General features: G+C 42.6%; 1 long non-coding RNA gene across 1 annotated transcript in view; it reads right to left on the reverse strand.

Moving 5' to 3' along the window:
- LOC139811721 (uncharacterized) overlaps positions 1–26,486 on the reverse strand; it is a 398,927-nt gene that overhangs the window by 183,992 nt on the left and 188,449 nt on the right. The gene's annotated exons all lie outside the window — the stretch shown is intronic.

Genomic DNA, 26,486 nt, shown 5'->3' on the forward strand with positions numbered 1-26,486 from the left:
ATCGACGATATCATCAAATCGACATTCGGTAGCGTTAAAACAGAGACGAAAACAGAGACGAGAAAGAAGCTCAACGCATCAAACGTTAAATTTTTACAATCTCTGGGATTCGCGGTACGAAACATTTGAACGATGACTGAAATTCTTAACATCGGAGGCGAGCCGGTCTTTGACGATCGCATCGTCCAGATCGAGACTCACACGTACAACCCGTACGCCAACACAACGTTCGAGTATAGCGACGAGATACGAATACCTATACAACAGCAGGATCTGTATACGTTGCCGTGCGAAAGTTTTCTCTACGTCGAAGGAACATTGACGGTGACCAGAGCAGCCGGCCAAGCCGATAACGTGGTATTGGGGAATAATTGCGTCGCGTTCATGTTCGATGAAATTCGATACGAGCTCGACGGTGTGGAGATTGATCACTGCAGAAACGTAGGAATAACCAGCACGCTCAAGAACTACGTTACGGTATCGTCCGACAGAAGCGTGATTCTGCGAAACGCGGGCTGGGAACCGCATAATAACGCGAACGGATACTTCAATTTTTGTGTACCGCTCAACCTGTTACTGGGATTTTGCGAGGATTACAAACGCGTGGTGATCAACGCTCGTCACGAATTAATCTTGATACGATCGCGCACCGACAACAATTGTCTGTTGGGAAGTCTCGCGTTGGAGCCTACTGTCAAACTACTCAAGATACAGTGGCGAATGCCTCACGTGGTATTGAGCGAGGTCAACAAGCTGTCGATGCTGCGCGCCTTGGAAAACGGACGATATCTAAGTATGGGTTTCCGTTCGTGGGATCTGTACGAGTATCCCCTGTTGCAGAACACGACCAAGCACTCGTGGGCCATTAAGACCGCGACTCAGCTCGAGAAACCGCGATACGTCGTCTTCGCTCTGCAAACGGGTCGGAAGAACGTCATGTCCGCGGACACGAGCCGATTTGACGACTGCAAATTGACCAACGTGAAACTCTACCTAAACTCGGAAGTCTATCCGTACGACGATTTGAATTTGGACTTTGGTAAACACAGATGGGCGATTCTGTACGATATGTACGCGCGTTTCTGCAAGGGCTATTACAGATACGAATATCTCGAGCCGAGTCTCACCGTTTCAACTTTTCTACGTAACGGCCCGTTCGTGATCATCAGTTGCTCTCGACAAAACGAATCCGTCAAAAACGCCACCGTGGATGTCAGACTAGAATTCGATTGCATGGAGAACGTACCGCCGAATACCTCCGCGTACTGTCTCATCATACACGATCGCGTGATCGAGTACAATCCGTTGACCAACGTAGTGCGCAAAATAGTCTGAGTGTTCGCGGCAACGTCGACGAAAATTTTTTCTCTCTTTAACTCCCGATACAAATTTTATGAGAGGGGAAAAAGTGGGGAGCAGGATATAAAAATCAGAGTGTCGCGAAACGCGCGTCGTTCCTCTCGACTCACGCATTGAAGAAAGAGAGATATTTCTTCATGTCTGCACCAACGTTCGTCGACCTGCAAGGTTTCGTCGTCGGGATGAAATTTGTCGTGAAGGAGGTGGCGGTGCTGAAAAAACGGGGCCGTTCTGGCGCATTACATCTTTACATGCCCCATGCCGTGGAATCTCCTCACAAAATTCGACAAATCGTGCGCTTCCTGGTTGATTCGCAATCACCATGGATTACGATGGGAAGACGGAAACGTGTCGTACAGCAAGGTGAAGCGTTTAATTACATCAGCCGTGCTCGGTGAGGAAGAGGACACGACGACGACGACGACGACGACGAGGTGCCGACTCTCGTGTACGTCAAGGGATGCCAGAAACGAGAATGGCTGGTAGATCTGCTTGAGAGTAAAGCGAGAAAAAACCTAAACATCGAGACTCTGGATGCGGATTACGAAGATATCGAATCTTTAAATAATCTAGATGTTACCAATACTGTGCGATGTGGAAAACACATTAAAATTGCGCATTGCAAAATGTATTAAAAATATTTAACTGGTGGTCGCGACGCCAGAGAGAATTGTCATCTTTTTAAAAAATAAATTTTATACGTATGTGTAAATTTTTCAATGTTTTATTTCTTTTCCCTTTAGTCGATAGTGTACAAAATTAAAGAATAAGTAGGTATACGTGACGAATTCTAACTCGAGAGCTTCGAGGAGGGGGAATAGGGTATCAGTTTTAGACGAACATGTCTGAACATGTTTCGCGGTTGATGTCATGCGGAGGGTAGAGGAGGGAGGGGGGGATATACGTCTTAATAAAGAAAAAACATCCTACCTTAGTCCCCTCTCCTAAAATTCAGAGCGCTGATTGCGCGTTACAGAAACATTAATTTCCCCCTCCTTTATCATAGTTTTGGAAGGGTTATAGTGGGTGCTGTCGCGTATACTCGATTAATTTTATACGACTAGTCTCGTATCGGCTGCTTGTGTCCGCTTCTCATAACCGAGAGAAAAAATGTATTCCGTTGGAGGAAGCAACGGCGGCAACAGTGGCAGTAGACGTATGAATTATTACGTGCCGATTCCCGATGTTGAAACTCCAACGTGTGAAAACAAGTAAGTTTTGTATAATTTATAAAGCTTTATATTTTTTTTTTATATTTTTTTGCGAATTGTATTATTTTGAAAGTAATCTCATTTTTTTCTACAGCATTTCGTTGGACCGTCGCGCAGTTCGTATACTAGGCAGACGATACGCATTGACACCAACAGCTTATAAATATTTGGATATTGGGATCAACGTGAAACCTATGTCCTCTGTGGATATGCATATTGGCGATAACCGAGGCAATCGGATAATTCTGCCTCATGCAACATGGGTAACGTTCATCGAAAGACGTGCAGATATTCAGCGACTCGTGCAGTCACCAGGGCCATCATCGCTTGCGCTTCGAGATCTGGAACTCGTTAAAATACGTGACGCAGATATTGTAAAATTGACATCGTGCGCCACCAGCTTGTACATGAAACCGTCAACCGTATTCTTCTTGTTCGAATTAGAACATTGCATCGAGAATGTGTATTTTCAACTATGCCAAAATGTTCATGGCGTAAGTGAAAAATTTAAACAATTTGTAACCATTTTACGTCAAAATTGTATAACCGATAAATGTGATGCAGTTAGAATCTTGCGTGAATTTTATGATAAGAATTCAATTATTGATTGTGAACTGTTGGCGTATGCTGCAGATAATATTGTACATGATGCATTACATGAGAATTAAATATATATTAAAATGCATATTACTGTATCTAAAATTATCTTTCCTTCTCCCAATTATTTATTATAAAGAAAAGAAACGCGAGCGAAGGGGCGCGAGCGAGAGAGGACGCGAACGAAGAGACGCGAGCGACAGAGAACGCGTTCACATGTGTCGATGCTCCGTCGAACTTTTGCCTGCCATTGTAGTGCGAGACATATTTCATTTTAATTTCTTTTCGTTGGAAGGGGCTGTCCGTTTTTGAACTGTTACCATTTCTTTTTCTGGTAACATTTTACCCCGCTTCGTTCTGCAACCGTCGTAGAATTCAGTCTCGTCGAGTCCGCGAAACCAAACGTTCGAAAGTTTTTAGTAGTGTCAAACAATTATGGTGCAGTACATAGAAGTACTTATTCCGAGGGACGGCACGGTACGGAAGTGTAGTGACACGGTGACAGAGTATAGTTGTAATGACATAATATAGTTTTTTAAATATGTTTTTTTTTTTCTGTTTAGCGGATGCAGCTAAATATACAGGTGCTGACGGATGAGCGGTGGGTGCGGATTCGCATTGCGCGGGAACACGTGAGTCTTATTTTTTTGTACGTGCGCGCGTGTTTTGAAAAAAAGTACAATAATATTTTTTATATATTGATTTTACAGCTGTGGATGAGTTACGTGATACCGGGATTTATCAATATAGCTCACCGGCGTTGGATCCAAGAGGAGAAACGTGCTGAGAGAGATCTGTATGATTGCCAAACATCTCGGTACTCGTTGCTCAGACTTTTCGGAGAAAATACCTCCGAGGAGGAAGAAAATGAAATCTGGTAAAATAATCGCTTTTTTAATAAAAAAATTTTGAATTTTTTATTAATTATATTAATCATATTGCATTTGTGTGTTTCAGATGAAGATCCTCCGGATAAATTGATTCTCCTTATAAATTTTTTAATTTTTATATTATAAATTTTCTTGAAATAAACAAAAAATTAAATAATTATATATTTATTTATTTCCCTTCCTTCTCCCTTCCTTAGATAGTTTAATTATATATAATAAAATATATTTATTATGGGGACGGGAGCGAGCGAGGGAGCGAGCGAGAGAGAACGCGAACGCGCGAGAGAGAACGCGAACGGGGGACGGGAGCGAACGAGAGAACGCGCGCGAGAGAGAACGCGAACGGGGGGACGGGAGCGAGAGAGAGAACGCGCGCAGAGAACAGAGAACGCGAACGAGAAGACAGTCCTTTTCGAGAGAGAGACTGCGCGCGAGAGAGGACGCGAACGGGGGATGGGAGCGAGAGAGAGACTGCGCGCGAGAGAGAACGCGAACGAGAAGACGGTCCTTTTCGAGAGGAAGACAAAGAAAAAAAATAACGCGCAACGTCATAATCGAATGGCACCGCAAAAACGTGACCCAGTGAACCTGTGACCCACATGTTTACCAAAAAAAAAAAACCTCAATAAATTGCCCTAAAAGACATGTCTGAAGAGGACATTGCGGCGGTAGACATGCACAGCGGGGGTCTCCGAGACTCACAGGCTCACTTTCTTTTCCGGCATTTTATTGTTTCCCTTTTTTTACCCCGTATATCTAGGAGTTTTTTTAGAAATTTTCTTAAAATAAATAAATAAATATTGAATAATTATCTATTCCCTATCTTAGATAGTTCTCCTATACAGAAAAATAAAGAGGAGAGACCGCGACGGTTAAGTCGAATAAAATTTTGGTCGAGTACCTACGTCGCGCGACCATCGATGCTCGGCCATCCGCAGTGCGAGATGATATTCATTTATAAATTCTGTCATCGACGTTCGTCGATACCATAGAAATTGAGTCGCGTTGCCGCGCTTATGCCGTCTAGTGTTTATAAAATCTAGCTGCATGTCATCGGCGCTCGCCTTTGTAACGCGCGACGCCATAGCCGAATGGCACTGCGAAACACCGATAAGCGGCACTTCCTACGAAGAAAAGTGAAAAGGACCGCGGTGTCACGCTAGTCGCAGGTCGTAAATTATAGCCGCCTGCCATAGGCGCTCGCTCGCATTTGATGAGTGTGAAATGACATCTGTTTATAAATACTATCGGCCGAACATCGACGCGAGGCGACATTTGTTTATCGAACATGTCCCGACGCGCTCGCCTGATCCACCTCCCTCCCCCCTCCCCCCAACCCTATGCTAGGAACGCAAACCACCCACCACCTCCCCCCTCACCTCCCCTCCATATGGTGGGAACGCAGACCACCCCCCCGCCGCACCTTCTCAGAGGACGGCGGCACTAGAGTTCCCCCCCGCCCGGCAGACCCCGCGGCCGCGAGTCCTCCCCCCCGCCCCTCACCCCCCCTGAGATCCCCGGCCTAGAATTCTCTCACTCTTCCTACTCAGATACATTTTTCATTTACAATCTAGTGATGCGTATTGTCTTACGAAAACTAATGAAGTGATTAAAATTGAAAATATTATAAAATGTACTGAAGGAACCTATTTAATTGGCAGAAGGTTTAAAGAAAAATCAAATCTTTTTTCTTATCCATTCCTTCCTGCAATATTGATATATATATATATCGTTAGCATTCTTGGATCACTAAAGAAGTGGTGTTTAAACGATATCAAAAGAAAGGTTGTATTGTTGCCTCTTCCTGAAAAGGATGCGAATGATAACTGGATCGCTTTAAATAAAAGTGTCTGTTTTCCAATGCCTCATTCTGAACAATTGTAACTGATTAAATATATATTATAATATATATTTTTTGTATTTTTACAACATAATAAAATTCTTCCATTTTAAAATGTCTCACTATAATTTTCATTAATTATCCATTAAAACGTTCCATTTAGGTATATTAATTGCGATTGACAACATCAATGTCTCCTGAGATTGATAAATTATTGTCAGTAGAACAGTGTAAATATCCACGCAAAATCTACATTGATACTACGCGGATGAGATACTTTGATTTTATCGATGGAAAGGAAACGTTGAATCTACGCGGATAAGGTACTTCGATTTTGGCGATGGAAAAGAAACGTTGAATCCACGCGGATAAGGTACTTCGATTTTGGCGATGAAAAAGAAACGTTGAATCCACGTGGATAAGGTACTTCGATTTTGGCGATGGAAAAGAAACGTTGAATCCACGCGGATAAGGTACTTCGATTTTGGCGATAGAAAAGAAACGTTGAATCCACGTAAATAAGGTTCTTCGATTTTGACGATGGAAAGAAACGTTGAATATACGTGGATAACTCGCGGATGAATCTCCATCCACGTATTACGTAGATTCGACGCAGATGCGATGTACCTGTTTTACTGGGGTTGTCTTAGATTTCGATCAGTCAATAAATATAGCGGTCCATTATGCTTGAAAGAGATAAAGGAAGCTAAAGTACGGGTATTAAGAATCCTTCAAGCCGTTCAATTTTCGGACGAATTTCAAAAATTAAAAAATTAACAACTTATTCGCAAGAGCATAATTATTAATTTAAATCCTATTGTAGACCAGAACGATCTGATTCGCGTAGGAGGTCGGCTCAAATCATCAAACTTAACCTTCGAACAAAGACACCCAATACTACTTCCGAGTCGACACCCTCTTACCGATCTATATATAGGGTGTTTCATTTTAATCGCCCCAGGCAAATTTCTCGAAAAATATGAAAGATACGGAAAAACGTTTCAGACAAAAGTTGTTTGGTTCGAAGGGGGACATAAGATGGTGTTATTGGTTTGACCTTGAGTGAACGTGCTGAGGTCGTATAGAGTTCAACATTATTTTTTTTAATGGAACTCCTTATTTTTCATTGCATATTCTTGTAGCTTACCTAAAGAGCTTTTCAAAACCTTATTTGAGTATTTTTTCATGAAGTACTTTTCAAGTTACAAGGCTTGAAAGTTACAATTTCGCCGGCATTACCATTTCCCAAAGTGTACCGGCCAATAAAAACAAGACCCAACATTGATCCGGCCAGTGAAGGCAAGACCCAAGATTTGCCTTCACTGGCCGGATCAATCTTGGGTCTTGCCTTCACTGGCCGGATCAATCTTGGGTCTTGCCTTCACTGGCCGGATTAATCTTGGGTCTTGCCTTCACTGGCCGGATCAATGTTGGGTTGTGACCGAACAGTCTATTAGAGATCATCAATCACATGCGTTTCACGCGGTAGATTTCAAATTTATTCGATTTCTCACGGTCGCCACTCGATTTTAATCTAAGAAACCGAGAAAGAAAGTAATATTGCCGAATCTGACCTTATTTTTTGCCCTCGCTAATTTCCCTCTTTTTTCTGTTTCAGGATCTCCCTCGCCGCCGGATCGTGGATCGTCGCTGGACCTCGCGTTTCTGGACCTCTTCTGGGACTGCAGCTGTGCACCGCCGACTTCGCCCTGGGACCTTCGCTGGACCGCCTCTGGATCTCCCCGTAGCAGTATGTGAGTATGGATCGCCGACAGGTAAGTGAATTTTAGGAAATCGGCAAGCCGTTTAAGCGTTTTCGGACTTTGGTACGGGTATCTTTGAATAATCGTGACTCTATTTCAATTTAAAGGTATAAATTTAATTTCCTTTATGTTTCAGATACAACGCTGTTTCCCCGATTTGGTTACAATGTTTAATGAATTTTATACGGTCACTATACGTTGAGCGAATACGTCTCGCGCTTATGAAAAGAACTACGCGTTGTTATAGACGCAATTACGGACTCACACGCCGTACGCGGGTATGTCCACTGGTTCGGTTAAGAGAATCTTCGACTCGTCAGAAGGACCGTCGACCGCACTCGTCGAGTTCTCCCAGCGGACTCCTCATGCCTGGATCTCTCGAAGCCTCTCCGGACTGCCGGTTTTGCCCCCACTCGTCGTCTGGCACGCCCAATTCGCGCCCCGGGCCTATGGCAGTGGTCCGTTGACAATTCATCACTTTTGACAGCCGCTTTTGTTCTCATACTTCCGCGTTCCACACCTGTTCGAGAATAATACATTCTTCGCTTGAGTTTTTCGGTGTTTGCGCCGTTTGTAATTCGCATTCCATCACGTACGCTCGCACAATCATTTGGATAGCAGATGTGACTTTGCGAATGTTCGACTCGATTCTATGCCTGCTGTTTGATTTTCCATTCAACACATTTATTCACTCGAATAATTATTTTGGCTTCCGCCAAGTTCTTGGAATTTTCAACTTCCTTAGGAAAATTAATCAGCGTGCTTACAGTGAATCGTATCGCTCTTTCGCTTACAACCATTTCACTGACCTCGTCCGCGCGGTGAGTCGCTCGCGTCATCGTTCGCTCTCACCCTGGTTCGCCATTTTCTTTTTCTTTCGGTCGATTACTTTTGGACCTCCCTGTATAATGTTCGTATGGCCGACATATTGGTTTAACACTCGCTCGCCTCGCCTATCGCTCACCGTTCGGAATGGCGCACTCCAACTTTACCCTGACGCGTTGGTTCGTAAATTCCGTAATTCGCGATGATTTTATTTCTGCGACACCCTGTATCTCCTCGCATGTGCCTTATCTATTCGCCTGGTGATCTCCGTCTCGCGTTCGCGTCGTGGTTCGCGTTTTCCTTATCCACGCGCGGTTTCTATTTGCGCGCCACCCTATATATCTTTGAGCGCCGCGTCTTTCCCCGTCGCGCGTTGCTTCGCCGTGTTGCTACCGTGGTGCTCAATCTCCGGTTCCACGTTCCCCTTGGTTCTCGATTTCGATACCCATTACCCGTGCTTCGCGGTTCGCACGTTTTTCCAAATCCCGGTTTTTCAGGCTCCCACAATTGATTTCCCGTTATTTAAATTCCCCACGGTTCGTTGTCCGGCTCTGTTAGACGACCATCGTGACCGCGGTTACGCAACTGTTCTCGATTCTTCGCGGATCGTGTTGGGAAATGACTTGTGACATTATTTCGAGGAAATATTATGCATTTTATTCCAACATTTACTGAGATCAGGGTTTGTCTATCTATATATATGTGGATATGATTGTCGCTCGCCGTGGATCATTTGGATCCTTAATTTCGCGCCATTATACCCTACGTTGCTCATTATCGGTCTTGCCTGATAATTTCGCGTTTGATTTTAATCTAGTAAAGATTTTTAATCTCTTTTGTAAATATATCGCATGATCGTAGTCCGTCGCTACTTATGGCTTGGCCGCTCCGTAAACCTATGTGTATATGTATATATATTCGTAACTTTGTCAATAAATCTTTTATTAAGTTTTTTTTTATTTACTTGTAAATAAACTTTGAACCTCTCGGGTGAGTATATTTTGGTTATCCCTATATCTATATATATATATCTATATCTCAATATTACTATATTTATATGTAAATCAGTCTTTAATTACTCTTTGTAAGTATAGTTCTTTTTATATAATCTCAATTTGTAAATATTTATTTATTCTTAATTCTATATGTGTGTATATATATGTATGTGTGTGACTAGGTATTCTACATGTATGTATATGTGATCGGGTATTTTTGGGAAAATAAAATAAAATAATTTCGCTTTCGCGTCTCGCACATCGCCAGCTTACGCTAATTCTAGTGTTTCGTTCTCGCACACTCGCGCATGCACTTATCTCGCACTTCGTGATCATTTTTCCATACATATATATATATCTATAACCTTATTTTACATCGCACGATATATTTATTGGTAACAGCTTTTCTCTTTTTATTATTACTTTACGCTGTATTTCGCACCACACATGTCTATATACACTTTGTCTTTTCGTTTTTAGTTTTCTCGCACTCGCTCTGATGGCGCCAAATCCATCAGCCCCGACCTTGTCGCGTTGACCCGGTCGTCGTTCTCCTCCTTCGGCCGTTTCCTTAGTTTCACCATGGGCGTCGAGAGTACCTGGTAGTCCGTGATGACGGGCTTCGGGTTGATTGTCATCGCCGTTGCCGGCATCAGTTCAGCTGTTGGCTGCAGGGTCTTGTCTTTATTGGCCGGTACACTTTGGGAAATGCTAATGCCGGCGAAATTGTAACTTTCAAGCCTTGTAACTTGAAAAGTACTTCATGAAAAAATACTCAAATAAGGTTTTAAAAAGCTCTTTAGGTAAGCTACAAGAATATGCAATGAAAAATAGGGAGTTCCATTTAAAAAAACAAAGTTGAACTCCATATGACCTCGGCACGTTCACTCAAGGTCAAACCAATGACACCATCTTATGTCCCCTTTCGAACCAAACAACTTTTGTCTGAAACGTTTTTCCGTATCTTTCATATTTTTCGAGATATTTGCCTGGGGCAATTAAAATGAAACACCCTGTATAAGTACCGTTGTCTGTACGTATGTATGTCTGTCTGACCGCGAATTACTCATTCGTTAGTGGACCAAATTTTTACGAAATTTTATATGAAGTAGGGGTAGAATTTCCCGGGGAGTGCCATAAAGGGTGCGTTCGGGGAGCTCACTACCACGCTACCAACGCTAACGCTATATATTAACTCCGTTCATGCACAGATTAATCTGTGGTTCATGGAGCCATGATAGCGCTAGCGAATGCGAGCTCCATGAACAGCAGTAGCGTATTAGCGTAGCGTTTCGTAGACCCCTGCGTCGCCAAATTTGAAAAACAGAGTTAATAGATGCTGCTGTATCAATTACTTCTTTAATATTTTCAAGGCAGAAGTTGAGAGTAATATATGTGTAAATGAATACGATTCATTTGTAGTAAAACAACTTAAAGAAACTATTTTACAAAATATAATTTTACAAAAAGTGATTTCCAATTCATGAAACTTATGTTTGCGAAGCACTTCTGGATCCGACTCTTCAAAGTGTTAGAGGTGTTGCTGAATATCTCGCAGACAAGCAGCAATCTCCTGAGGAATTTTTAATATATATGATCCACAAAATGGTTCCCCTGAATATTAAAAATGAGCAGGTTAGAATATTTTTATATTTTATTTATTAACATTAAACGACGTTTTAGATTAGATCATATTTTAACAAATATTTTTATTCTAGTAAAACTTACTGTCCAATTGAGTGACATTGTTTTTATATAAAACGATAAATATAATTAAATATATTTTTAAATAATATATCCATATTCGGTGCATTAGTTTATATGAATTTTGTCCATTAAACTATATATAATTTTTATTACAGTTTTTATAAACTATATATCTAGGCAATACCTAGTCTATTAGGTAATTTACAGTATCTAGATTTACAAAATCTATATAGGCTTAATATTGTAATTAAGCTTAGTATATATAAGTCTTACATAGTTTATATTTGCAACAGCTTCTATATTAATCACCAAATATAAGATTATTATTTTTATGATATATATAGGTTAGATTCTCATGTTTAGTTTTACTTTTTCATAATAGCAGATTATTCTAATAAGTCATGTGAGCTTCTTAGAGTTAAAAAATTACGATTGGAGTTGGCTGCAAAACATACAATAAGCGTTATTCCTCCTGAAGATCTTATTCTTGTCGAAGTTAAAAAGTATTTATACATATGTCAGAATCTATTATCAAAGATCCTCTACAACAATGGAATAAATTAAATGAAGTTATCACTGCCGAATTTGTACAAATTGGTATGCTGCATTTATGCCATACCGCGATTACAAGTTCAGCATCTGAATGCGCGTTTTCTTCTGCAGGTTTGCTTATCACAGCAAACGTTCTTCGTTAAAACCATCAAAATCTAATAAAATATTATTTATTTACGGTAATTTCAAATTAATAAAAAATATGTATTTAAAGTCAGTAAAATAAGTTTTACATTAAGTATATTATTTATATTATTTATACAACTTAATATGTGGAGAAATATTTAATATGTAAGAGAGAAAGAAGTCTGATATCTGATGGTTATATACAGTGAATTACATTTTATTTTTGTTACGTATGTGATGGTCAGGAATAACATTTTAAGATAAATTTTATTTTCTTTTGTGAAAGAAAAGACATTAGTAATGCTAATAAAATGATCGTATTTTGAAAACAAATGCTGAGTATTTATTGTTTGCTATTTTTGTTCATTCCGATAAATTATCACTCGCCAATTCCGCCGCCGCTGAAAAAAAAATTATTATATATCTAAATATATTATATATATATTAAAACAACCTAGCTTCCGAAGCGCGGATCTAGCTCGCGGTGGGTCAGGGTTCGGAGTAGGCGCGGAGGAAGACACAAGACTCTGTTAAGATACAACAAAACGAAATAGAATTTTATTCAGTTACCGTGAATACATCGAGATAATCGCGTAGACGGTACAATAGATCGCGGACGGGATTACGACGGTGGCGATGTACAGAGAGCGCGGAGTAAACGGATATATACAATAGATCGCGGGCGTGATTATGACGGCGGTGATGTACAGAGAGCGCGGAGTAAACGGATATATACAATAGATCGCGGGCGTGATTACGACGGTGGCGATGTTATACAGAGATCGCGGAGGAAATGGATATATACAGTAGATCGCGGACGTGGTTACGGTGGCGGTGATAGATAGAGAGATCGCGGCGTTCGCGGATCGGCGGGCGCGCGGGCTCACTGAGGCACGGTATATGACCACCGTGTGGACGACGCAGTATCGTAAGCTTGGATAGCGTCGGCGGTAAGCGCGCGCGGCGCTGAAGCGTGATTGGACGCGATATCGAGCGGCTAAGACCCTTAGCGGAGATAGAGAAGTACTCTCTATCTCCTGGCGCACCGAATTGTATAGGCGGAAGGCGGCACCGGGTGGCCAAGACCCTTGGCGAGTAAGAGAAGGACTCTCTTACCCTGGTTCACTCCGGTGTCACAGGTGCGTGGATGGAAGTTCGAGTCAACCGCCCAGATGCTTCACTTGGCAGAAGCAGAGAACACTCTCTACCTCCTGGTTGTTCGACTGTGGGATTTCGGGATTCGTGAGCAGCGGGGAATCGGTCGGATCGGTTCGCTGGCTCACGGCGGAATCTCTAACTTAGCAACATTGCTCGGTTTATATACGCCCGCGGTGGCGTGTCGGCGTTGCGGGGGTATACGCGACGGCAATCGCGCGCGCCGGGATGGAGCGGCGGAGCGTTCGGAAAGTACGGCGCCCCGACGCCGCGATTGCGTTCGGTGGCTCTCGGCCGTTTTCGGCACGGTCGTGAATACAAGTCTGGAAACTCTAGTAGTGGGGGGTGACTCGCTTAGTGAAGTCATTTTATGTAGTTGACACTATCACCACCTGGAGCGCTGGAGGTTAGAGATTTTTTAAATAACGCAAATACTTATTGAAATTGACATATAACATATAACATATGACATATGACATATAACATATGTCATATATTATATATAACATATTACATATTGACATATTGAATGAACGAACGTACGAAGTCCTAGAAAGTGATTAAATTGACAATGAAATTAATGATATTGTGTCGTGCCAAATTGCAACTTGTTAAATTGCTGCAGCAGCTTTTAGCGTCATCAGTAGAATTAGGTTTATATTCATTTGGCAATGAAGTAGCTAGCCTTTGCTGTGATACAATCCAAGCCTTGACCATGCACATTCACAAAGAAGTTACGCAAGGACGGCGGTGCAAAGCTATAATGGCACCCTTTTTGAACGTAAGTTTTTACAAGCAATAGCTTATGAGCATATAAACGTACCTTTTAGGATACAGCAAATTTGAAATATTGAATTTTACCTTTCAGTTGCTGATAAGTCTCATTTTGTCACATTAAATGGATTCAGATCTGATCTCGAACGCCAGTACGCCTCTTTACCATCTCATATATTGCTATCAAGAACAATATCAGCAACTTGTACAGAATATTGTATCCAGTCAAACGGATCCACAAGTAGCACAAAGATTAGCGAATGCATTCACCGAGCTAACGACGGATATAGACTTTAGTATGGACTTGAATAACCGTCCTCAGAGATTGAAGTTCAAAAGTAATTTCGATAAATTTGTCGTGAACGTACAAGGATTCTTAATGGTTAAGTAAAATAGAAATTAAAATGTAAATAAACAAAAATAAAATCATTATTTAAACAATACACCCGTGGATTTAATGCTTAACGCTTGGAATTTTTTAACGAATTTAGTTAACGACGTATTTGTAGAAAAATCGAATTAGTTCAGTTCATTGCTTTAATCATATTAATTGTACGGTGTACGATGAGCGTTTTTAACATATAGATGTATTTTATTTTATTTATGGATGTTATTGCAAAAAGGGGACTTAAGAATATAAGCTTTTTATTTTCTTTTCGTAAAATAATTGTAAAAAAAAAAAACAATAATCAGAATCGAACTAAAAACGGTAAGACTGCAAGGCGGATCTCTTGCTACCACTCATCCACATTTGAACTCATTTAAAACGTTGATTGAGCCAACTATTTACAAAACTCGCTGCTTTTTGCATATACTATTTTCTATCTTACATTTATTATAAAAATATTGTATTGGTTAAGGCCTCCGCAATGAAAAATATAAGGAACAAGGAACAGATATTAACGATTAATGTTATTCCTGATTTCTTATTTTTAATCGCTAATATCTGTTCCTTGTTCCTTATATTTTTTATTGTGCGGGAGCCTTTACGGTGAAACGGATTAGTGGACAACGCATATGCGTGATAAAAAATCCTTGCAACGCAGCGACGCGCGTGGTCACATGGCAAACCTATGAAAATATCGTCATTAAGCGAGTCACCCCCACCACCAAAAAAACGGACGAGTTTCCGGACCTGTATTCACGACCGTGGTTTTCGGCACCGCTCGGCGCTCCGAGTCGGTTGCCGCGCTAAGTCCGTTTGCGGACTGATGCGCGAGATGAATAGTTTAAAAAAGGGCACATCGTGCCTTGTCTCGCCCGGCGGGTGTTCGGCCGGGCGGCATCCGGCTGATGCTCGCCGGGAATGATGCGTTTTGGGGCGCATCGTTACAATATATCTGTTTCTATATAATCTATATTTGTAACTTCGTAATTAATACGATATTTACAATACGTGTGCACACGCAAAGCTTTTTCTTCAAATAAACAATCACAACAATTCACTACCATTCACTATTGCGCTGTTCATAGAGCCTGTAAACGCTAACACTATTAATGCACTACCTCGGAAGGAAGAGCGTTGGTAGCGAGCAGTTATGACGTATAACACTACCAGTAATGACGTCACGACAGCGTTTGATAGCGCTATCATAGAGCTCCACGAACAGCCAGTAGCGCTAAGTAGCGCTAATAGCGTCTCCCCGAACGCACCCAAAGTGTATAGTTTTCCGTTACCGATTTTCTGGAAACTGGTTTTTTTAATTTTTCAAATTTTTCGGGAAATAACTGACCGAATCTCAAAGAATTGTAAATGAAACAGGGATAAAATTTTACGGGGAGTGCCATAAAGTGTATAATTTTTTGTTACCAATTTTCTGGAAACCGGTTTTTTCAATTTTTCCAATTTTTCCGGGAATAATTGACCGAATTTCAAAGAATTGTATATGAAACAGGGGTAGAATTTTCCGGGAAGTGCTATAAAGTGTATAATTTTTTGTTACCGATCTTTTTGGAAGCCGATTACGAAATTTTTCCAATTTTTCGGGAATTAATTGACCGAATCTTAAAGAATTTTATATGAAATAGGAGTAGAATTTTCCGGGAATTGCCATAAAGTGTATAATTTTTCGTTACCGATTTTTGGTAAAATCGGTATCAGAAAAATTTCCAATTTTTCGGAAATCAATTGACCAAAGAATTATATATGAAGTAGAGGTCGAATTTTCTGGGAAGTGCTATAAAGTGTATTATTTTTTGTTACCGATTAAATGTAATAAAATTAATAATAAATAAATCTTTCTCATTTAATAAATAATATCGTTCATAGATCGATCAGTTTTTAATGAAATATGTTACATAGATAGGATAAGTTACTACTTTCACATATTATATGTCAACTGATAAACCAGTCACTTCAATTCGTGACTGTCGCGAGCGATTGTATTTTGTGTGTCAAGAGTTAGCATATTCAGAAAGGATACAGTTTTTTATGCAATCGATTAAAGACAAATCGCAAGGAAAAGACAAAAAGAGGAGAAAAAAGAAAAAGGATATTTGCACATTATAAGAAGGAGAATCAGAATCAGAATCAGAATCATCATTTATTAGACGCTCTGGGACTACGTCCTTTAAAGCGTCGAAACTAAATTACAAAAAGAGTGTCAAATAAAATATAAGACATTCGTGCATTCATATATAAAAAGTAACTACAAATGAAAGATATAAGAGTAAAGTAAGTAAAGAAAATACAAAATAAGACGTGTTGCCACAGTAACTTAGCGTTTACAACTGAAAAGAAATTGCCATAGTTGAAAATGAATTACAAAAGCCGTAGAACAAAAGATAGTTTACACAATAATCTCAAGATACGCTCAGGTCTACCGACAGAAATCTCATGCACCTAAAGATGAGAACAGGAATTTATATAGTTTCACCTTAAAAGAGCCGATACACGTCGCGTTGCGAATGTCAGAAGGGAGAGAATTCCACAGCTCGGCAGCGGAGAAACAAAAAGATCGCTTAAAAAATTCAGTACGGCAGAGCGGAAAGTTTAGGACATCGGTCGGAGATCTAGTATTCCGCTGCATGTTTTCATGCCTAAAAGTAAAATTGCTGTAGATAGCTTGCGGCTTTTCCTTCTTGAGTACAGAGAAGGTCAAACTTCCCACCAAATATAACCGCCTAAGATCAATCTTAAGCCAGCCCAATCTGACAAGATACGGAGTGATGTGTTCGTCGCGCTTGAGGTTGAAGATGAAGCGGACACATCTGTTCAGGGCTCTCTGCAAACGCAGGTTATGCTGGCCTGTGATGTTAGTAAGAACTGTGCAGCAGTAGTCAAAATGATGAAGCATTAAGGCAGAGACAAGCTTCACTCAAAGAGGAACTGGAAGGAGTTGCCTGCAAAGTTTAAGCTGATAGAGAGCCGAATTCACTTTGGAGATCGTTTTAGTCGCCTGTTTTTCCCATGAGAGAGTGCTATTAATTGTGACACCCAAGTACTCCACCGAGTCCGAGAAAGGAATCGCGGATTCCCCGACTCGAACCTGAGGCACAGAGTCAAGATCGACGTTTCTTACAAAGCGCAGTGTTCCCAAGATCATTGCCTTTGTCTTCCCAGGGTTGATCGTCAGCTTGTTGTCGACAGCCCACTGCACAATCCTCTCTATATCTTCATTTATCCTCTTGGTAGCGTCCAAAAGAAACTCTGGCTCAGCATGCAGATAGATCATAAGATCATCCGCGTAAAAATTATATTTGCAGTGCTGTAGGACATTTCCGAAATTCACCAGGTAGAGGAGAAAGAGGATCGGTCCGAGAACAGAACCCTGTGGTACATCCTTTCGAAGAGTTCTCTCAGTCGACGGCATCCCAGTGGACGGATCGCGTACCGCTTGTCTTCTATTGGTTAAATAGGAACAAAGCCAACGCAGAGTAGAGCAAGCAAAGCCCAGATTCCTGGCCTTGCCAATCAAGATGTCATGACAGACTGTTTCGAAACGGTCGGGAGCGAGGAAGTCTGAGGCGAGTGAATCGAACGAGTCGAAGCTCTGGTAAAAGTGAGCTTTATTTCTTTAATATATATACATGATGACTTAGTGCATCAGCGCGTGAATTGTGGATAGGGCTTTGTCTTTAGATTTGTATTGTGCCGGCGCATAGGGGCGCCGGGCTTCTAAAAAAATACGGTGGTCTAGAGCGAGAGCCGGTGATTGGCTGCTCGCTTAGCCACTGAGTGTTTCGCGGTTGTTATTCGCGTCTACTGATTTTCCCGGAGTCGGGGGAGTTCAATCCAGGGGCAACTCCGGGATTTCAAGGGAGGGCAGGGCCGGTGCGGTCTTCGTCTCCCTGCTCCTTTTCTTCTTCTTCTTGCGTTCCTCGGTCTGGGTGCCCACAGACCTCCAGGAATTCGTAGGTAGGGGCCTTTCTGCCCTCGGATCGCCAAGCACTAGTGTCAGCCCTGGTGGGCGTGTGATTCGCCTGTGCGACTCGGGGATCGTCACCCTTATTAATGGCCACCACAGGGCACAATGCTCTGGTGGAAGTGCCGGTCCGGCAGCGGTTGGTCGTCGTGGTGGCGAGGGCCTCCTGGCTCTTCTCCTTGGTCGTGGTCGTCGGCGGCCTCTGCTAGAGCGGGCAGATTTGCCCTGTGCTACTACCACCACGGACCGAACTTGTCCGGTTCGGCGGGTGGGAGGGGCAGACTCTCCCTTGCTTAATAGCAGGCGGAAGTCGGTGGCACGTCGTTCCGAGGAACGGTGCGAGGATTCCGCTCGCTCCAGGTTGGAGCGGAATATGCAAGGTTCGTCTCAATCACGGTCGCTACAGCCGGTATATTTAACGCCCGGTATATTGTAGCCTCAACGTGAGAGAAGAGAACGTGCTCGTCCTGGGCAGGCTCGCCCTTATGTATCTTTCTTGCCGAATTTTGATTGCGAGTAACGACAGCCGCCCCGCGGCGACAGGTGTTACTCGCGCTAGCGGCGCGCGAGTGGGGTAGTGCCACGTGCGCCCGGCCGGGCGGGCTTGAGCGCGCGGACCGGGTTGCCGCACTAGCAGGCGCGCCGTTCGGAGGACGGATCCGAACACAGACATTGTCAAAGGCCTTAGAAAAGTAAAAAAATACGGCTATCGTGATCTTCCTCTTATCAGCAGCCAGCCTGACCTCGTCTAAGACCCTTATGAGCGCCGTCTGCGTGGAAAAATATTTTCTGTAAGCAGACTGAAAAGAATCGAGAAGGTTGTGTTCCTCCAAGTATCTCATAATCTGGTCCGCCGCGATGCGCTCGAGGACCTTCGAGGTTGCACACAAGATTGAGATCGGCCTGAAATCATTTAACACGGCAGGACGTCTAACTTTAGAGACAGGACAGACAATGGCTGACTTCCAGACCTCAGGAAAGACTCCGTGGGTGAAGCAAAAGTTGAAAATGTGAGTCAAGGCTAGGAGGATACTCGGAAGCGCCCTAGCCACCAGGCTCCGAGGGAGTCCATCCACACCCGTGGCATCCGACTTACTCTTGCCGATAGTCCGAACAATATCCAAGAGCTCAATGTTGCTCCAAAAGAATTTTGAGTCGTCATACGCAGTTTCGCCCAAGTAGATGACCTGGATACAGGCCGTGTTTCGACGTCACGTTGCACGTAAAGTGGTCAACAAGTTCCTCGCTGGTAAAAGCGAGATTCTCCGTCCTTGCTTTGGATTTAAGAAGACCATATTTTCTAAGTTTTCGCCAGATCTCATTAGGCTCATTTAAATCCTGGAACTCTTTATGGAAGAACTCCGACTTAGCCCTCCGTACCTCGACCTGCACCGAGTTTCTCAGGCGTCTAAAGGTGAGGTAGTTAGCGTCCGTTCTACTCCTCATCCAGACTCTTCTGGCTCTATCCCTCTCCCTCATCCGGGATTTAATATCCTCCGTGAGCCAAGGTGCTGGCAGGTGCCTGTGTTGCATGACCCGGAAAGGAGCATGCTGGTCGTAGCAAGTCAAAAGGAGATTGTTGAAGATATCAACTTTTGCGTCGACACTAGCTGCAGAGTAAAGCTCAGACCAGTTCAAAGACGCAAGTTCGTCGAGAAAATTTTCCAGATTAAAAGCTCGAAAATCCCGAACCCGGATGGTGCGCTCAGGGATCCGCTCTATCCTGACATCGTAAGTGATGGCGATGAGATCGTGAGCGGATAGAAAGCAGACCTCGCGCTGTACGTAATCAACAAGTTTATTAGACTCATCTATAAGGCACAGGTCAAGCAGGGTGGAGGCAGTACGGGTATGATGCGTAGTGGTGTAGGGCACAAAAAAAAGTTAGATGCGCGTACAAATGATCGTATATATTCCGAGTCAAAGGTCGAGGAACAAAGATCGGCATTAAAGTCCCCGAAAATAATGGAGTGTTTGTAACTAACCGACAAATCAGAAAAGACGTCAAAGAAATCCGAAAATCCGCAGTGTGGTGGTCTGTAAACAACAGCTAGTAGTATCTTGGAACAGTTCCTGACAGAAATCTCAAGGATTAAATGTTCAGGACCTTCACAGTTGATGTTCCCGGATTGGCGGAAGGTCGAGGCCTGGAAAGAGTTCGACACGTATACTGCCACCCCCCCCCCCCCCGCTATTTCTACCGACACGGTCGCATCTCAAGAGATGATGTCCATATAAAGAGACCATATGGTCAGGTTGTAACCGAACGATACATAATCGGGCTACGGGGTACGCGATTTTGTCCTTAAAGTCATCGGTCGCCACTCGGTTTAACCTTAAACTACCGAAAAGGTAGGTATTCGTAATGCAAACTACACAAAAGTTAAACAATTTGTTTAAACAATTTTATTTTTTAATCCCGCCACCGGGTGCCTCGTCAGCATCGCCTGTGCTCAAGATACCACTAGGTATGGCCTTGGTCGGCCAGCCAGGGATACCGGTTGTCGCGACAACCGCTTGATCAGGTATATATACGTCTATCTCTCCTTAACCCTTCCACTTTTTAGATTCCCGCCACGGGTGCCTCCTCTGTGTTGCTCTGCCTCAAGCCTCCGCTATCTATCAGCCGCCTGCCTCATTCGTGGAACCAAGATGGCGCGACAACCGCTTGATCGGGTAAGTCCCGACATTAAGGTCAATTAACTAACTAATTCTCTTTTATTTTCAGATTTTGTCAAAGGGTGCTTCATCACCATCGCCGATGTCATGGATCACCGCTGCTCACCGACGTCCAGAATCACCGCGTATGGGAGGTGTCGCGACACGAGGTAAGTATGAGAACTGTCGCGATAACTATGATTAATGCCGTTTCTTTTCAGGTTTCTGCCACGGGTGCCTCATCTATGGCCTCCTCTGATGCAGGATCACTGATGACCTTAGAGCTCGGTCACCGCTAACACACAAGATGGACAACAGCCGCTTGTTCAGGTAAGTTGAAGGTAAGCAATCGATATATTTGTATATATTTTTGCAAATAATTATTGCTTTTATTGTTAACTATCGTTTCACAATGGTGGTGGTTCACAATCACTGTTGCCGCTCAAGATGGCGGTCGCACGTCTCGCAAAGTGCGATTTCTCGTTTTCGGTACGCGAAAAACCGTACGCCTTTCGTATCGGCGTCATGTAACGCTATGTGCGGGCGTTCCCGTTTGTTTCGGACACTGTGGTAGGCTTACAATCGTAATCCGGTACGTTTTCGCGATAGTTACTGCGACACGCCGAGATTTACGCGCGAGAAGGTTGCTACTCTACGAGCGCCCACGAGAGACTGCCTCGAGGAATATTCCTCTCTTGGGCTCCCTACCTCCGAAGTTTTACTTCCACCATGGGGTTTCGGCCGCTTTCTCCTCGCGGTAACTTTCCATTCTACGCCGATACAATAGCTGCTTACGAGTTAGAGATCGCCAGGTGTGCGCCAGATGTTCTCGATGGAAATTTCCGCCGCCAGTACACTATTTGCGACGTGCTTAATCGGCTCCTGGGTAGTGGTTTTCCACCACTTCAAAAATTTGACTTTTGAGGGCGCCGACCCGTGCGCACGGCCTCTCCTACGTCCCTAATGCCGATTCCGGGTCGACTTTCTGGAGACGACGTCCAGGTCGCTTTCGAGATGTCCGCCGATGGCGGCGACCCTGGTGCCTGTTCTCACAGTCCCTACTAACCGTATTCCGGCCTAAATTCTCGTAGCCGGTGTCCGGGTCTATCAGTTCTCGCGACTGTCGCCATAACCTACCTTCCGGATGGTCGGATCTCGGTCGCGATACATTTCTCGGATGTACTAGGTGTCACCCAGTTGGCACCTCCGGCCGTTTCCCGGGATGACGCCCCGTTCGTGATCGCGCAGGTTGTCGCACGAACCCCATGTTTGGGTGGTCGGATCTAGACCGCGATTGATTCCCCTGGTGTCTTAGGAGTTCCCTAGCATGCACCTCCAGCCGTTTCCCGGGATACCGTCCTTCTGCAAATGATGACTATTTAGGTCAAATTGACTGGGACTCTGCCTTTGCTAATATTCCGGTGGATGAAGCCACTGAGCTACTTTACTTTCACTTGAACTTTGCGATTAATGCTTATGTTCCCTCTTATGTTATTTTCGAATTTACTTATCCAGCATGGTTCACCAAAGAATTAATTTCCCTAATCAGGACCAAGAAGGCGGCACACTTAAGATATAAATGCACTCTCTCATTCTCTGATTATCTATCTTTCTCTCACCTTAGAGCTAAATGTAAATCTCTGTCTGCTGTTTGCTGGTCTGATTTTATTGATAGATCTGAACATGCGCTGTCGAATAATACCAATCTTTTCTGGGGCCTTATCAGAAACATCAGATCTTCCAAGCCTTGCGCCTCTCAGATTCTGCATAATGATCATTTACTGGAGGATGATGAATCTATTGCGAACTGCTTCGCTGATTATTTCGAATCTGTTTATACTAATAGCGATGTAATCGACGAATACCCTGACAGCAATTTTAACTTAAATCACCCCTTGGATCTTTTATCCCTGGACATATCAATTTCGGATGTGTATAACGAAATTTGTGAGCTTCCATTGAGCTGCTCCGCGGGGATGGATGGCATTCTACCTTCATTACTAAAATCATGTATCTTTATCGCGTCAAGATTTCTGTGGCTGATCTTTAATAAGTCACTGAGGGATGGTGCCTTTCCATCTCTTTGGAAGCAATGTCTCGTCTCTCCAATTTTTAAAGGTGGCGACCGTCAATCAGTCACTAACTATCGTCCTATATGTAAACAAAATATTATGCCGAAAATCTTTGAAGGCATTGTTGCTCGAAAACTTGGCTCCCTATGTAAAAACATTATTATAAAAAAACAACATGGATTTGCACCGGGACGCTCGACAACGACAAATCTTGTTAATTACTATGATTTTTTTAACTTCTGCTGTTGAGAGTGGATCCCAGGTTGACTCAGTTTATACCGATTTTAGAAAAGCCTTTGACTCAGTTAATCATACAATATTAATGTGTAAACTTCGATCTCTAGGGTTCGGAGGTTCTCTTTTTCGTTGGATATCCTGCTTCCTATCAAACAGGTCTCAAGTCATAAAGTTTAATAATAGCTTCTCCAGAAGTATAAATGTTTTGTCTGGAGTGCCGCAGGGCTCACATCTTGGCCCTCTTTTATTTGTTTTATTTATTAATGACATAGCTGCTTTTATTAAATTCTGCTTTTTCTTATTGTATGCTGATGACCTTAAATTATACCGTCGGATTAATGGATCAGCGCGCTTTTATTACAACATGATTTATTTGAACTTGAGGCCTGGTGTAGGAGGAACTGTCTTTGGCTTAACGTCTCTAAATGTTTTGTCATTCATTTTTCTCGTAGACGTAACTCATATTTATATAACTATACTCTTGATGGTTTACCTCTCTCAGCAGTGCGCGAAGCTCGAGATCTCGGGGTCTTGTTCAGTGCGGACTTATCATTTAATATACATATACAATCAATAGTTTCATCTGCTTATAGAACGCTTGGATTCCTCCGATGGAGTAAATTTTTAAGAATATAACCACTTTAAAATATTATACTGTACGTTAGTTTGCCCCAAGTTGGAGTACTTCCATAGTTTGGTTTCCGTATTTTGAATGCCATCAGTTATTGATTGAACGTGTGCAGCACAAATTCCTGCGTATGGCTGCTTATCGGCTAGGTAATCCCGTGTCAATTACTTGCCATGACTACTGCACTATATTAGATAGATTAAATCTGCTATCGTTAGAAAGTAGGAGACTAACCTTTGATCTTACATTTATTTTTAAGCTTCTCAATCACTCTATTGATTGTCCGGATTTGTTGGAACGTATCTATTTTAACATCCCGACTAGAGAATTAAGACAGTACTCCATCTTTCACCTCAAGTATCACCGTACTTTGTATAGCGCAAATTCTGTGTGTAAATAGGCTAATAATATCTGCAAGTAATTTCTCCAATAGGGTTGACTTTTTGGTGGCTCTGTATCAACTTTTAAACAAAAACTTTCTCGTCTACTCTTGTAACTTGAATGTTCTCTACATTATGTTGTAAAATTTTAATTTTATTCTTATTGTTCTTGTTTTTCTTCTATCTTTGTACGCTAAAGGGTTTATTACCGTTAATAAAGTTTATTATTATTATTATTAATGTTGTTAATTCTTCCGACATACGTCTGCGTAAGATGGGACAGTTCTTGTTGTCAAGGGCTGAATGGTGTCGTCCTGCCTGAGGCAACCATCGCTTGCAATTCCCGCACTCCGGTGCCCCGCCTCTTAAGGTGCAGTCCCTAGTTTTATGTCCGCCCGCACAGTGTCCGCAAATAGTCGTGAAACGACAGTGCTTCGCGAAATGTCCGAAAGCGAGGCATTTGAAACACTGTAGGACTCTTACGTAGTCAGTGATCTCGCAGGCGAAGTAGTTTAGAAATATGTATCGGTCATTTACCAGTAGAACGCGGACCTTCGGAGAGACCTCGATCACGCAGTTGGTCGTGCGCCGATTATCTTTCTGAGGGAAGATGTACACAACTCTTATCTCAGGCGCATCGTAGTCCTTTAAGTTGAGAGTGACAAGGTCCTCCTTAATCTCCTCTCTGGACATGGTGCATGGCACTCCGCGAATCAGCAGCCTAGGGTTGACCTTGCCTTCCTGTTCAGTCTGAGACCCGCGTCTTCAAGTTCCCGAGAACTTTTTATCTTGGGCAGATTCACAGTAAGTGCTTCAATACGCACACCGTTGTTCCTCGCTGACGTGATTCTGTTGACCTTAAGGTTGTACTCAGATGGCTTAATGGTCTTTTGCAGCACTTCCCTGGTTTCCCTAGACGTTTTGTACTTCGCGGAAAAATCCTCTTTGGGAGTGACAATCAAGTTGGTGGTTCTTGGCACCTCGATAGAGGAGCCGCGAGCCACCCGCACGCGCGATTGCTCCGAAACCACCGCTGCATAAGAGGGCACAGCGCCGGCGCTCCTCTGTTCAGTTATCTGACCGCTCGAACTAACTGTTAATTTGTCGTAGGCATCAGACAAGGCGTCGCCCACTAGAGAGAGAGAGAGAGAGTTTGAGTTTGTTTATTATGCCATAGTCAAGACTTTAGGCAAATGATGAAAAATACAATGATATACATAAAGTAAAGAGTAAAAAAAAAACAAAAATTGAAATAAGTAAAAACTAAAAAGATACAGAACAGATGAGATAATTTTAATAATAAAACAGTGAGCAAAAGCGGAAACAATGAAGATAATAATAACTATTGCAAAAAGTAATAATATTATTTTCACCTCAGCAAACGCTTAAAAACCAAATTTCGTTGACAGTATTAATAACTGAAATAACGCTGAAGAAATAAAAATCAACAGAATTCAGTCGTGCTCTCTCTCCAACAACAATCGCAGAAAAATAACATTTATACTTAAAACTAGTTAAGACGTTGAAGTAGCAACGATTTATGTACAGTGACTAGGAAAGCTTAGACTAAATGTACTTACACCTATCACGCACTAACGCTACATCGTACATAGACAATAGATAGCCCCAAGGTAGAATCTCAACCAGAACCGAGCTCAAGGGTAAATAGATAGCCATTGAGCTTCTGCTTAAATTCATTTAGAGACGAAGACGACACCACCGCGGTAGGAAGCGAATTCCATAAGTAAATACCCGCTAGGTGAAAGGACTGGTGGTAAGTCTCGGTTCTGTGACTGGGAATTTGGAAAGTACTAGGCAGTGCTAGCCGTGACGATCGTCTAATCGAGAGATCGGCTCTGACAAAGATCTCAGAGAGGTAGCTAGAAGACATATCATAATATATCTTAAACATTTCGATGCCAAGGAAATAGAGACGTCGATTTTTAACAGACAGCCACCCTAATTTGTGACGGTAATGAGTGATATGTTCGTCACGACTCAAATTAAAGATAAACCGAATCGTACAATTGATAAGCCTCTGCAGTTTTGTGTTAAGCTTATCAGTAACATTGTTGTAAACAAGAGAGCAGTAGTCTAACAGAGGCCAAATCAATGCAGACACGAGTTTTACACGCAATTGCAATGATAAGGAGTTTTTATGAAACTTAAGCTTGTGTAGCGTGAAGTGTACCCGCTTAGAAATATGAGCGACGTGGCCATTCCAAGATAGATCGGAGCTCATAATGACACCTAGATTCCGAGCCTGGGAGACAAACGGAATAGAGGTACCACTGACAGAGATGAGAGGTAAATCGTGAAGATCAATTTGGTACACGTAACGCTTGCTACCGAA

This window comes from Temnothorax longispinosus, chromosome 4 (assembly GCF_030848805.1).
Source record: "Temnothorax longispinosus isolate EJ_2023e chromosome 4, Tlon_JGU_v1, whole genome shotgun sequence".
Lineage (NCBI taxonomy): Eukaryota > Metazoa > Arthropoda > Insecta > Hymenoptera > Formicidae > Temnothorax > Temnothorax longispinosus.